The sequence below is a fragment of the Sminthopsis crassicaudata genome, chromosome 2 (assembly GCF_048593235.1).
Source record: "Sminthopsis crassicaudata isolate SCR6 chromosome 2, ASM4859323v1, whole genome shotgun sequence".
In the NCBI taxonomy this organism is placed as follows: Eukaryota; Metazoa; Chordata; class Mammalia; order Dasyuromorphia; family Dasyuridae; genus Sminthopsis; species Sminthopsis crassicaudata.
Genome location: NC_133618.1, coordinates 365,530,668 through 365,542,084, shown reverse-complemented (window position 1 = coordinate 365,542,084; position 11,417 = coordinate 365,530,668). Strand labels below are relative to the sequence as shown.

Here is an 11,417-nt window from a genome sequence, read left to right as displayed (position 1 = left end):
CTGAGGCTGATTTGATTGACCTTCTACAGGGGATGTGTCCTAAATGAATAAAGAAAAAGACTGCATTCTAATCAATAATTGATTATTAATATAATAACAAAATGAAAACTTTTCTCAATAAGCAAAGCAGAATTGCAGCAGCACAAAAAAAAAAAAAAAAATGAGAAATCTCTAGAGATGTCTCTATCCCAAATGTTCTAAAATACTAAATGTAGAGCTTTCTGGGATTTTATTGGACTGATCAGTAATAGTCAGACTTTCAATTTTATTAATCTCTCCTTTCATTTTTAGAATTTCAAGTTTAGTGTTTGATTGGGGGTTTTTAATTTGCTCTTTTTTCTAGCTTTTTTAGTGGTAAGCCTAATTTATTGATTTTCTCTTTCTCTAGTTTATGCAAGTAGGCCTCTAGAGATATAAAATTTCTCCTTATTACCACCTTTTCTGCATCCCACACATTTTGGTATGTCATCTCATTATTGTCATTCTCTTAGGATGAAATTATTTACTATTTTTAGTCTCCTCAGGGTTTGAAATCTGCTCTCTTTAAGTATAGAAGCTATCTATAGTTAGAGGCTACTTTGCCTTTTTACTCATTTTAACAGGAAAAAAAATGCTGCAGTCTGCTTATGGGGCAGTGGAGTATTTCCAGGCTGCCTCTACAGACAACAGGAAGTGGCAGTTGTGCTGGGAGAGCAGTGGCTGTGCTGGGATTAGCAGTTGTCTGTAAAGTTCTGTTATCTCCAGAAACTGCCCATCCCTCTCTGAGAGGAGATCTGCTGTCTCAACTCAATCTCTCGGCCAGCTTCTTCTTCCTGTAGAGAGCTGCCAACTCTGACCTAGAGTAGAGACTCCTCCTCCTCCAGAGTGCCTGCCCTCTTTTATCCTCCCAGAGAATGGGTGTGGGATAACGCAAGGGCTTATGGGAAAATTACTTCTACCAATGAACTTGCTCCTTTTAAACATTAAGCTCCTCCCCAGGAGTTCAAAGGGGTAAAACTCCCCTTAAAGGTCAGAACTAGAGAATTGTTAAGTACCGACTTAGCACTCAGTAAGAACCTAATATCTCATTATCTCATTAGCACTTAGTAAGAACCTAACATCTCCCCCTTTCTTTTGATTTAGAACATAGAGTGGTCATGAGCTTGAAATATAAATCCATCAGTATGGGAGGCATTACAATATTACATAGATTATATAAACACATAGTAATATAGTTTTAAAGTTCTTTAACAGTCTTCTTATTAGCATGCTCTTTCGGTGTCAGATGTTTCTTAGATTTTCTCTTTTGTTTTGAGGTCTTTCTCTTTTTCTGTCTCTCTCTGATGGAGAAGGTGAATATGACTCTTTGGCACCCATCTGATTCCTTCTCCATCTGAAGAAATACAAGCAAACCCTCTCCCCCAGGCAGTTAACCTATCTATTTTCCTTCTACTTACCACTTTCTAAATCTCTTCTCATCATCTGGCTATGAGATTGTGCTGAGTCTCTCCCAGTGCTGGGTAGGTATGGCCAGGTCCTGAGAGACTCTAGCTTTTTGGGGTTATAGTCTTTATCCCCTGTATTTATAGCTTCTCTGTTGATCTACTAACTTGCTTCCAGGGAAGAGTAGCCGACACTGTGGTAAAGTTCTCCCCTCAGATTTTCCACTCTCTGCCATCTTGGCTCTGCTCTCCACCTGCCACAGTCATTTAATCTTAACAACATTTATTAAAAGCTTACTAGAAAGACCAAAAAATTCCTGTCCTCAAGATCATATAATAATGAGAGAAACAAATATAAAAATAACTAGGTACATACAAGATATAGGGAGTACATGGAAATAGTATGAAAGAAAAAAATGAGAAGAACTTAGCTTCTCAACAATCCACGAAAGCTAATTGCTTAGGCCACTGCCTAACTAGCCTAACCAGCTAGTGCAATGCCTGGTCTTCAGATACAATCAATACAAAACAGGGACCTCCATAATCAGGCAGTCTGAAGTCTGGTAAGCCCACACAGGAATTCTATCTGAACATTCTCGGAGAAACATTGGCTCCTCAGCCCATAACCACCCCTTCCAGATCTAAATATATGAGCCTATAATCCTATAACCTTATTGTGTCTTGTTGCATTTTTATAGTTTTTCAATACTTTGTGAGAAATCTATGACTTTTCAGTGAAACCTGGAATTGCATTAATATTGTTTTTAATGTTGTTAATAAATGCTTTGCGGATTTGAAAACTATTCTGTTGTTAGTGAATCAAGGCAATATACATCTTCCCCTCGCAGTACCTTAGTTGCTCTTGTTTCTAAAATGAGAGAATTACAGTAAATGATCCCCAACGTCCATTCCAAATATAATCTATATTTTAAGATCTCTCAGCTCTGATATTCTGAGTTTTTTACTCTGTTTATGGTTCTATGATTCTATGTTCTTGCCTAGCTTTCACATCTTTGGAAGGCCATCACTTAATTTGAACATGGTACCTCTGGAAAACACTAATGAAAACTTTCATCAAGTGTTAATCATAGGTTGAGACTATTAAGGCAGTATCTAGGGGGAAATACATATCTTTAAATGCTGACATTGATAAAGGAGGAAATGAGCCAATCAAAAATTGCGCATGCAACTAAAAAAGAAAACCTAGAAAACTAACAAATTTAAAACTCCTAATTAATACCAGAATACAAATCCTAACAGAGCAGAAAATTAATTAAGAAAACTGAAAGAGGGTAGCTAGGTGATGCAGTAGATATAGCACCATCCCTGAAATCAGGAGAACCTGAGTTCAAATATGGTCTCAGACACTTAACATTTCCTGGCTGTGTAACTCTGGGCAAGTCACTTAACCCCAATTGCCTCAGCAAAAATAAATAAATGTATCTTTTAAAAAAGAAAACTGAAAGAAAAAAGTTGAATTAAAAAATAAAGTTAGAATTTGAAGGAAAAACTAGAAAAAAAAGCAAAAAACATAAACCACTGGAAAATTTGATTTTAATAAAGAAGAAAACCAAATTACTAGTATGAAAAAGTTAATTCACAACAAATTAAAAGGAAATAAAAATCATTATTAGAAGCTATTATGTCCAACTTATATGTCAATAAAAGTGAGGATCTAAAAGAAATGAATGAATATTTACAAAAATATAAATTGCCCAGATTAGCAGAATATTAAATAAAATATCTAATTAACCTGATCTTAGAGAAAGAAATTGAATAAACCATAAAGGAAAAAAAAAAAGTCAAGGACCAGATGGAGTTGCAAATGAATTCTATCACAGCACAATTAATTCTAATATTACAGAGGTTGTTTGGGGGAAGAAAAAAACAGGCAAAGAAAAAATTCTACTACATAATTTCTATGACACAAATATATTCTTTACTCTCCTTAAACCATATAGAATAAATCAGAGAAAGAAATCTAGAGATCAATGTTCTTAATGAATAAAAATAAGTATATTCAATATATAATAAGGATTATACAATGAACAAACTGGATTTATAACAGGAATGAAGGATTGCTTCAATAATAGGAAAACCATAAGTATAATTGATCAATAGCAATAATAAAAACAAAAATTGTATGTTTATTTCTATTGTATATATATTTTACAGGTACAGCAACAGCTTTGACAAAATACAACACATTCTTGTTTTTAAAAAATCAGGGAGCACTGAAATAAATGGAGCTTTCCTTAAAAGTTTTAGTATCTAAGAGCAATATTTAACCAAGAGAAAGTATTATCTGGAATGAAGATAAGCTAGAAGTCTTTCCAATAAGATCAGGAGTAGAGCAAAGATATCCATTATCTCAATTACTATTCAATACTGTACTACAAATGGTATCTATATCAGTAAGAGAAGAAAAAGTAATTGAAAAAATCAGATAGGCAATGAGGAAAGTAAACAATCACTTTTTCCAAATAAAATGGTTTACTTAAAGATCTTGAGAGAGAACTAAAAAACTAATTGAAACAATAACTTCCACAAAGTTACAGAATGTAAATTAAACCCACACAAATCATTAACATTTCTACAAATTCCCAATAAACCCCAACAGGAAGAGAGAAAGAGAAAATTCATTTAAAATAACTACAGATCATTTAAAATGCTTGAGACTCTACCTGCTAAAATACACACAGGAATGGTATGAAAACAATTACAAAACACTTCATACTAATAAACACAAATCTAAATAATTGCAGAAACATTAATTGCTCAAGAGTATGCTGATCCAAATTAAAATACTAGCTATGTTCATGTATTTATTCAGTATCGGATCACTCAAACAGCCAAAGAATTACTTTATAGAGTTTTTTTTTTAATAACAAAATTCATCTGGAGAAACAAAAGATAAAAGCTATCAAGAGAATTAATTTTTAAATGGGAAGGAAGAAGACCTAGCATCAACAGATCTCAAATTAGATACAAGGTAAGAAATGAGTACTTGATCAGTAGAACAGATTAGACTCACAATATGCAGAAACAAATGAGTACAGTAGTCTATTGTTTGATAAAATCAAAGATTTTGCTCATTGGAACAAAAGCCTACTATTTAACAAAAAATAGGAAAGTGAGAAAGCAATCTGACAGAAATAAGGAATAAGCCAACATCTCCCAGTATATATCAAAATTAGTTCAAAATGAGTGCATGGTATAAATATAAAGAGTGATATCATAAGCAAATTGACAGAGTAGGGAAGAAATTACCTGTCAGATTTATGGATAGAGGAAGAGTTCATGACAAACAAAAGATAAAGAGGTTCACAGGAGGTGAAACTGAAAATTTTGGTTACATAAATTACACAAGCAAAATCAATGCATCAAAAAAATAGAATAAGAGCAGGAAACCAGAGGAAAGAATCTTTCTCTTATTTTTAAAATATAGGGAACTCAGTTAAATCTATAAGAATAAGAACTCTTCCCCAATCGAATAGTTAGCTTTCAAAGTAAGAAATCAAAGACATCAATAACCACATTTCAAAAATGCTTTCACTAAAAATTACTGAAATGCAAATTAAAACCATTCTGAAGTACCACCTCATATCCATCAGATTAGCTAAGATTACAAAAAACAAAAATTACAAATGTGAGAGAGAACAGAGCCAAGATGGTGAAGGAAAGATAGAAACTTGCCCAACCTCTCCCACACCACTCCAAATTCCTTTGAATAATGACTCTAAACAAATTTTAGAGCATCAGAACACCCAAAAATATGGAGTAGAACATTTTTCCAGCAGAAGACAATTTAGAAACTCCAGCAGAGAAGGTCTATGACATCAGGGTGGGAGTCCAAATTCCTGGTGCGGGCTACGCCAATGCAACACAGCCCAACCCAGCCCCAGCTCTGGATTCAGTTCCAGCCAGACCTCTCCATCAATACTAGTGGCTTCCAGATCTCTCAGCTCTGACACACCAAATCCAACTGGGAAAGTCAGCAGAAAAGGTCTGTTGGAATCAGGATGGGAGCCTAGCACAGATTCACAACACAGGCTGTGCCAGCATAGCCTCAGCCTCAGCTCCAGCCTACTCCTAGCCTTCTCCACTCTGGACCCCAGCATCAATGAGGCAATTAGCAGCAGTGCTAGAGACTTCTAAACCTCTTGCCCCAGGAACACCAGGGAGAACTCAGGTCAATGAAAAAGTTCTCTGCAACAAGGTGGGAGCCCCTATGCATCCCAGTGTAGGCTGCTTCAGTGTACTTTCAACCATCAGCCTCCCCCCTACCCCTAACCCTCCCTCTCCATCACACACAGTGGGGTATGGACATTCCTAACAATTCCAGAATAAAAAAGAAGTTTCTTTTGTAGTCATTTTCCTAAAAGAATCTCTCAAAACAACTCCACAACTTCTGAAGCTTGAGACAGTGCACCCTCCACCCTGAAAATAGAGCCCTACTTTAAAAAAGAGTTAAAAGTTGAGCAATAGGCTAGGAAAATGAGCAGACATTTAAAAAAAAAAAGTGTACTTTTCCAACAACAAAATACCCTCTATAACACCTAGTACTAGTTCCTCCCTTGCTTCACAGATCATCTCTCTTCATCCAGAGAAATATTCATCAGTGGAAAACCCCTCTCAACACCAAACAAGGACTCCTTATTTCTCTTCAATCATCCCTTCCTTCTCCTCATCCTCTATCCCTATTCAATAAACTCATGACTCCAAATAACTTCCAAAATAAAACATACACTTCTGTTGAAATTTAGGGTTTTTCCACAACCTCTTTTCTATCCTTTTAGTCTTCTTATATATTCTTTCTGTTTTTCAAAAATATAAACTTATTACGACTTCTTTCTTTTCCTTCCTTCCTTCCTTCCTTCCTTCCTTCCTTTCTTCTTTTCTTTCTTTCTTTCTTTCTTTCTTTCTTTCTTTCTTTCTTTCTTTCTTTCTTTTTTTCTTTCTTTCTTTCTTTCTTTTTTTCTTTCTTTCTTTCTTTTTTCTTTCTTTCTTTCTTTCTTTCTTTCTTTCTTTCTTTCTTTCTTTCTTTCTTTCTTTCTTTCTTTCTTTCTTCCTTCCTTCCTTCCTTCCTTCCTTTCTTCTTTTCTTTCTTTCTTTCTTTCTTTCTTTCTTTCTTTCTTTCTTTCTTTCTTTCTTTCTTTCTTTCTTTCTTTCTTTCTTTCTTTCTTTCTTTTTCTCCCTTTCTATCAACTGTATGGTGGATCATTTACTACCTGTAAGCTAGCTGCAACCCTCTAGACTTGAGAGACATTTGCCTTTAATCTAAATATTTGTTTTCTTTCTTAAGCCATTAATTTCTATAAACTAGAAATCACCAAAAATGCTAAAGTATTAGTTAAAAGAGAATTCTTTGTTTCAGAGAGATTAAATATTTGGGAGCTCTAGGCAATTTTCACTTCCCCTGTTTTGCTAGTGTTGACTATTTGCCATGCTGAACTTTGAAAATGAAGTCATTCCCACATGAAGATAGGAAAAGTAGTAGATTAGAAAAGGAAAATCATGAACCTGTTAGGGAATCAGTTGCTAGGGAAGCTTTGTCTATACCAACCAAGGGAGAGCAAATTGTTCAGATATGTTCAATAAGTTCTATGATTCAGGCAGTAATTGGCTCCCCCTTAAAATTGTGGTCTACGGAGCCATTTGACCAAAGGAGAGTTAGGATAAAGATGTTTAGAGAGTAGGAACATGGTAGAGAAAGAAATGGAGGAATAAAAGAAGGGATAATGGTATTAGGCCTTGGGCAATCCCCTTTTCAACTGTGGGCTTCAGTTTCCTCACCTGTGAAATAAAAGAGTTATTCTAGGTGACCCCTAAGTTACCTTCCAACTTTATGTCTATGATCCTATGTTTAGAAATATGAAATTTTGGTTTTTTCCTACCATTATGTGGGGATAATAATTTAGAGTAGTGTAGTAGGAAAAGAGCAGCAGATTTGAACAAAATCTTTGCTGGAACACTTACCATCTGCATGATCTTGGGGAAGTTACATTGCCATTTCTTTACCTATTAAATGAGGGGCTTACCTAGATGATTTTTGAATTCTAAATCCTAGGCCTCTATAAATCTCTGCCCTTCATCCCTTATAAAGCTATTGCAAGGATTAAAAGTGATGATGAATGAGAATGTGTTGTGTCATCTGCAAAGGGTTATACAAACACATGCTATTATAATGACAAATTATACATAATTATTAATTGATGTAATTATTCATATTATTATTAAACACTCTTATGATATATTCTACTAACCAGTCACTTCCTTATCTCATATCAACTTTGCAACAATAAAATAGAATATTTCCAAGGTTTTCTTCCTCTTTTTAGCAGAAGTTGGCTCGAATTGTACTCTGGTAGGCAAATTTTAAAAGCAGCAGAGGTGCTGAAGCCAGCAGGTAATCTGGGTTCAAAACAGGAATATAGTATTGTTATAAGGATTTCTCAGGCTTGGTGAAATCAGGCATAAAAATGTAAATTCACAGCATGAGGCCTGAAGTCAGAAGGACCTGAGTTCAAATCTGACCTTAGAACTTAACACTTCCTAGCTGTGTGACCCTGGGCAAGTCACTTAACCCCAATTGCCTCAACAAGAAAACACACACACACACACACACACACACACACACACACACACACATACACACCCACACAAATAAAACTGATAAAATGGGAGGGGGGGTTAATATGAAGTAAATGAATTTTAAAAAGCAGAATCTGTGACGATACAATCTTAATAAATATTCAAAAAAATTAGGGATAAATAAGAAAATTACATTGTGCTGAAAGGAACTGTGGGTGACAAAACAATACTGTAATAAATCTATAACCTCCAAATGCTTCAGCATCCAAATTCACAAAGGAAACATCTGATCCTCAAGATAACAGCCGGTAACACAATGGTGACAGAAGGCTTCCATATCCCTCTCTCAATTTTGGTTAAGTTTAACAGAAAGATAAACAAAAGTAAAAATTCAAAACTGAATGAATTTCTAGAGAAACATATATACATATAATGTATATATATTTTTGAATGTTTGTATATATATATATATATATATATATATATATATATATATATATACATATACATACACATACACACACACACACACACACACACACACACACACACCACTTTGGCTCAGTCAATCAACTTTATTAAGAAAATTAATATAGCAGCTAGATGGTGCCATGAATAGAGACCTAGTCTAGAATCAGGAAGCCCTCAAATCTGGCCTCAGACATTTACTAAGAAAGTCACTTAACCCTTTTTTTCTCAGTTAATCATCTAGAAAATGTGCTGGAGAAAATAAAATGGCAAACCACTTCAGCATATTTGCCAAGAAAACCTCAAATGGGGTCATAAAAAGTTGGGCATGACTGAAAAGGATTGAACGACAAAATACATGAGGTACTAACTCAAAATGTATTTTTAAATACCCACCTTGTAATAGAAATACTGAAGAATCAATGGTTTGGTGTGGAAGGGAAAACTACTATTTGGAGAACAGAAAGAAGTTGATGGCATTGTTAGATTAAAGGAAAAGAGAAGAAACATATTTTGAATTTCATTTAGATGTAGAACAATTTAAGGTGAGAGAATGGAGTAAAGGGAATAATTCCTAAATAATGCTTTTATAGGGAACTGGAAGATGACGACCTTTAGAAATGCTTCTGTCAACAAAAGAAGATTTCTAAAACCTGCATTTTGGTGATTATGTGTTTATGTGTGTATAAATGTATTCAGAATTTAGTACCGAATAGATAGTAGCAAAAATAAGCTGAATTATACCTTGTGCTGGTAAAAATCAAATAATATAATGAAGTACAATAAAGCTAACAGATTTTTAAATTTTAACTTTAACAGTAAATGGAATTACTTATAAAAAAAGAAGGGTAGTGAAATTGTTTCAAAAACAGAATTCAATAATATATTCCACACAAGAAACACATAGACACATACCAATTTAAAGTGAAAAGTTAGAATAAAGCATTTTCTGCTTTAACTAAACCAAAAAAAAAAAAAAATCAAGATTTTTAATCATGATTTTGATTAAGCACAAGATAAGAGCAAAATCAAGAGAGAAAAAATGAAAATATGCCGTAACTAGCTCTTCCATGAATAATAAAATAATATGTGACTATATAAAATTATGAAAGATCTGTGATTTTGACAGTTTGGAAAACTTCTGAAATCTCCTTCCACCAATTCAGATCAAAACTCATCTATTACTTAATAGATATTCCCTCGAGATTTCTCTGAGGTTGTTGTTATTTAGTCATTTCAGTCATGTCCAATTCTTCATGACTACATTTAGGGTTTTCTTGGCAAAGATACTAGAGCTGTTTCCCATTTTCTTCTCTAGTTTATTTTACAGATGAGCAACTGAGGCAAATAAGGTTAAGTCATTTACCCACAGGCCCAAAATTAGTGTCTGAGATCATATTTGAACTCAGGTTCATCTGACCCCATGGACAGTGTTCTATTCACTGCACCACCTAGCTGTCCCCGATGATAGAATTTCAAGTCCAGTATTCTATCTATAATGCCATGCTCTCTTTAATATAATTTTTTAATCTTTACATATTGGCCACTCATCTGCAACATGCAAATTAATAATTCCTAATTATTTGGTAATTTCCAGAGTTTTACAACCACAAAAAGTGTTACTATAATCATTTTGGTAAAAATAGGATACTTCTTTCTCTTTGTCCTAGCGGCCCTAAGGGAGAGAGAGGCAGTATCTCATCCAGCATACATCTACCCGTATGTTATAACTCAGTTTGACTAATCAAAGATAGAAAAAAGACTGACCTCCAAAAACAGAATTCATTCAAGGCATAGTGAAATTTTTTATTTTAACTAATAGTTATTGCTAACCAGATGCTAAATTCTTGTTTTCCCTTGCTGAAGGACTAATAATAATAATATAATGTTTTAAAGTTTATAAAGCACTTTATAAATACTATGTTATTTGATTGAAAGTATTGTCACCATCTTCTAAACGCAGTACCCTTTAATTATATTTCCCTGAAATATAATTGTAATTTCTCCATCCTAGCTATAGCTCCATTTGTTGTTGTTTGTTTTGATAAAACAAAATTTGTTGGTTTTTTTTCGTTTGTTTTGTTTTGATTTTTTTTTTGTTGAGACAATTGGGGTTGAGTGCCCAAGGTCTCACAGCTAGGAATTGTCAAGTGTCTGAGGGCAGATTTGAACTCAGGTCCTTCTGACTTCAGGGCTGGTGCTCTATCTAAAGCAAAATTTGTAAGAAAAAAGAAACAGAACATTTTTTATCCCTTCTACTGTGACACTGTTGGGGCTACACTAGTGTCCCATAGCCATGCACCTCAACAAGGGTCACAAAGTTACCAAAAACATTTTAAAACCATAACACTGTCACCACAATGGGTGCTTGACCAAATACACCAAGTTTTTGAGAAAGATGATACAAGAAGTGAGTGGGTTTGGCCCCTGTGAGAGGCCAGTTATGGCATTGTTAAAGATTTTCAATGATAAGTGAGTTCTTATCATCAAAATAAAGGATGGAAACTCATATCTGGACCAAGAGGAAGAGAGAGGAGTTCAGCAACATCCTAAATGCCATGAGGAAGGCTGCTGCCAGGAAGGACTAAACTGGACCTTGCCTACTTTCCCCACTTATCCAATAAAGATTTGGCAATTTAAAAACAAAAAAGAAGAAAAGGGAAAAAATTAACTATCAGGACATGGAAGAATAGGTGTCTGCATTAGTGAATGTAAGACTCAAACCAAATTAGAAATCCTTGAAATATTTACAGTAGGATGATCATGACATTGATTATAATCATAATGATTAACTTTTATATAATAATGCACTATTTACCAAATACCTTCTCTCTCATCACACTAACTTATAAAGTCATATAACCCCTGAAGTTTAGTTTCCTCATCTGTGAAATGGAGATAAGTAAACAATCAACAAAAATTTATTAAGTGTAT

At 34.2% G+C, this 11,417-nt stretch overlaps 1 pseudogene; it reads left to right on the top strand.

Annotated features, from left to right (window-relative positions):
- Window positions 1–3,076: 3,076 nt before the first annotated feature.
- On the top strand, window positions 3,077–11,071 carry LOC141553515 (large ribosomal subunit protein eL36-like; annotated as a pseudogene).
- The last annotated feature ends 346 nt before the right edge of the window (window positions 11,072–11,417 follow it).